Source organism: Nicotiana tomentosiformis, chromosome 6 (genome assembly GCF_000390325.3).
Source record: "Nicotiana tomentosiformis chromosome 6, ASM39032v3, whole genome shotgun sequence".
In the NCBI taxonomy this organism is placed as follows: domain Eukaryota; kingdom Viridiplantae; phylum Streptophyta; class Magnoliopsida; order Solanales; family Solanaceae; genus Nicotiana; species Nicotiana tomentosiformis.
Window position 1 is genome coordinate 110827178 of NC_090817.1, and position 4067 is coordinate 110831244.

The 4067-nt window shown below is 31.3% G+C and overlaps 1 pseudogene; it reads right to left on the reverse strand.

Annotated features, from left to right (window-relative positions):
* Positions 1-546: 546 nt before the first annotated feature.
* On the reverse strand, positions 547-1911 carry LOC104087563 (sesquiterpene synthase 12-like; annotated as a pseudogene).
* Between the last annotated feature and the right edge of the window lie 2156 nt (positions 1912-4067).

Sequence of the window (4067 nt, forward strand, 5' to 3'; positions counted from 1 at the left end):
TTTGTGCCAAGGTCTAATAGTCAAATTTGCTTAGGCGAAAGTAAGTCATCTTGTTCTTATACGTTGACTTTAAACTGATCATAGATACACAAACTAAAGAGTACTACTCCTACTATATAGACCAAGCAAAACATGCTTTAACAACTTTTTTTATATTAAAGTAAAAATATAATTCGTTAATTTCTTATTTCTACCTAAGCAACAGTACTATCAACCCCGAGATTGGGCAGGAAAATTATTCTCTTGGTGTTCATAGTAATGTCACAGCCAAAATTCTCTCCACCGGTACTGGTTTTCGTTAAAAAAAAGAACATTTTTATATTCATAATTCTAGTACAACTTGTTAAATTGCTTGTTAGAACTATTTGAAAGTATGTTGCAATTGAACAATCATAAGTTATTTTGTTTTATTAATGTAGAAAATTGCTAGATGGAGGTTAGAGAAGTTGTAATTTAATTCAGTCGTGCATGTTTATTATCGGGTACCGAAATTATCCTCTACACAAGAATTGTATTTCGAGGATAGCTCAATGCGAATTGAGAAGACTAACCGTTATCTTGGGGGAAAATTAGTAAACGATAAGTTATCGTACTTAATTCATGGTCGATAATATCATCCATTAATCTGTAGATTATTGATGAAGCTCGAACAATTGAAGGCTCACTTATGATCCATTCGAAAATGTCTTTTGTTATAACTTCTTCCATACCAACCAAGGAAAGGGCAGCGGTTACAAGTGCATTCTTGATATACTCCTCACATTTTGGAATGTAGCTAGCATTCAACCATTTGGCTTCTTTAAAATAGTCTCTCACCAGCTTTTTCACCAAAAAAGAAAATTCAAAAGTTAATAGAACCTAAGAAGTACATACCGTATCTTTTTTGGATTGAGCATCTTTTATTCATCACTTAGTTTGATATTAATGAGGGTAAGTTAAGAAAGGATTACCTCAACTTTGCCATAGTAGATGCGCTCTGATTTACCTTCTTTGGCCAATTCCTCTTCCATTTCATTGAAGATATCAAGATTGGCTTGATAAAGAGGTCTCATATATGGCTGTACTGAATCCATGGCACTTATGTCCCATCTACACATTAAGGGTTTGTATCAAAGTCACTAGCTATAGTAGTACCATGTTTACCCATCAATAAGAGAATGCAAAAGATAAATGAAGTATATATATATAGTTTTACCTCTGTATCGCACCGGTGAAAAGCACAAGTTTGTCATAGATTGCATAAGCATCATTGGTGGAGATCATTTTGAATACTTTTATTAGCATTTTTCTTGCACGACTATATCGAGGGTCAAAATACACTCCTAACATCCAGAAGTAACAAAATACACTCCTAACATCCAGAAGTAACTCTCCACTAATTTGTCTCTTACATATGGCAATTTGTTTATAAGATCCAAATCTTTCCACCAGCTAGAATATCACAAGAGCATTACAAGTTACATTTTATCTCATTTAAGCGAAATAAATAATGTACGTATGCATGTATGGATGGACAACACTAACAATGGTGTACCTCGTAAGATCGCTAAGCTCTCTTTGATGAAGCTTTTGCAACATGTTGAAATCCAATTTGGCAAATTTCAAAAGCAAGTCATCATGCGTTTCAATGTTCTCGTAAATGTAAATGTATTTCCTTGCTACCACCCTTGGTACAGTTTTGCGAATAGGGTGGCTTAAGGCTTCGGTAATTTGAACCTTAAGCCAATTATTGCTCAAGTTGAGGACCATGGACACGAGATGAGTGGTGGTAAAGGTGAGAGCTTCTTCAAGAATCTCCTCCCCGTACACTCTCAGATGTGTTGCTTCGTACAAACTTAATATATATATATAACTCCACTCAGGGCTAGTTTGCATATAAGTAAATAGATCAACAATTCCTACCATGTCCATTTTTTTTTTTTGAATGGTATATCATTGAAAAATGAAGTTATGGTTTTCCTAGTTAAAGAAATATCAATAATTAGTTCCCAGAGACTAGTTCAGGTGAAAATATATATGATTGGACAATGTGGACTTCTCTATCAAGTTTAACCTTTAATAATGGTAACAAGGAACAACAAAAGTCGTCCTGAAGCTCTGTGAAAATTTTAAATTCTTCAATAGTTATTTATTGTTAACTTATAAAAAGTAAGAGTAATTACATCTTTCTTAATTATTGAAATCGCTCAAGTTTTTCTTGGGTAGTAATTTCCTGCAAGAGAAAATATAGTAGTATTAGTTTTGAGACGGTGGCTACTGTATAACATGATGATCTCTATTAAGCGATTACAAAAGTATTTTAATTAATAGAATAATGTTATAAGAAAAATTAAATTATGGTGGATGTCTACTCTTCCTCCATGATCTTCTCAAATGCTTAATGACATATTCAATGACATATTTCTATGCTTAATGACATATTCAATGACATATTTTTCTTCACTTTTCATGCCTATATAAAGGCCTTGTAATAGATAAGAAAATACACACAATTGAAGAAGAAAATCTCTTCCTTCTCTCTATCTCCATTTCTTGTTCATGTTTTACTAAATTACTTTTATTTCATAACAACATGTCTTGTTCATGTTTTACTAAGTTGCTTTTATTTTATAACACGTTATCAGCACGAATTGCTCATTTCATAATCTTCTATGTCAAGACTATGTAAGTTATAAGCAGGCAATGAGATCAAGTACAATGAAAAACGTCTTGGATGATAATACAAAGATAAGTTTTACATCCATCTAAACCCATTCATATTTTCATATCTTTGCATTAACTTTATGTGCAGTGTTTAGTAAAAATATTTTTTTCAATTGTATCCAGTGAAATAAAGAACTGGAAAGGTATGTCTTTATTTGCTGCATCTCTTATAGGACAAAGATAATATTCTAACGTATATATATATTCTAACCTTTTACATAATATGATAGATAATTATTAAGGTAATTTAGTAATAATATTTTTACCATCACATGATGTATTTCATTGAAAGCAAAATTATCAAATATGTAGGCGATTTTAAAGTACCTTGCAAATTTGGCATTCGAATATACAATCAATATAAACTCATTATAGTTATAATTTATAATAGTCACAGTTATGCATTAAGCCTTAAATATTTTTGCTGGAAACATAAGGCTCATTCCTCCGTATTGGATTTTTTTTGGTGAAGTTCTTATAGTCTTTAAAATATAAGTGGTTATAGGTTATCTGCACTTTTCCTCTAATTAATTTATTAAAATGTAAAAGTGATTGTATCATTTGAAAACAAAATGGCATATATCCTAACTAGCATTTTTGTTGTAGAGGAACTGTTTCAAGATTGAAATAGTTATATATGTCTTCTTGAAAGTTAATTTACTTATACCTATAATTATGAAGTAATAATATTTTAAAGGATCGAGTGCGAGTCCTAGTGAATTTTGGCTCATTATGCCAAAGTTTGAGGGTAAGACAATGGGTTCATGTCCCAACACACTATGTTGATGAAAAGACGTTGGATTCAAGTTCCAACGCATTATGGCCTAGCATGCTTTAATATGGGTAAGGCATTGGGTTTGAGTCATAATACACCATATTGATAATAATAATAATAATAATAATAACTAAAGAAAAAATAATGTAATTTTCATGAAAAAGCATGAAGCTTGTCCCACTTGATTTGCTCCATTCTTGAAGTGAATGTGATAGCAGTGCATGATAAGTCAAAATAAAGACAAGTGGTTGACCAATAAATGTGGGTGTGCGAAAGGCCAAAATAATAATAGTTATCACTATGGTAATTATAAAAAGGGAGAAATTCTTTGAAGAGAATGTGACTTGTGATAAACATTGAGATTGCATACTCATTCCTGAAAGTGAATGTGAAAATATATATATATGATAAATATATATGATAAAGATTATGCATAATAATGTACTTGTGCATAGTTGGATAAATACTACAACTCACCTCTAAGGGAGGTTTGAGACAAAGAAAGATAATGAATATTATTGTGTAGTTACATAAATATATCATTGGTCGCATGCATATGATACGCCAAAATATATTTTGTCATGCCTTA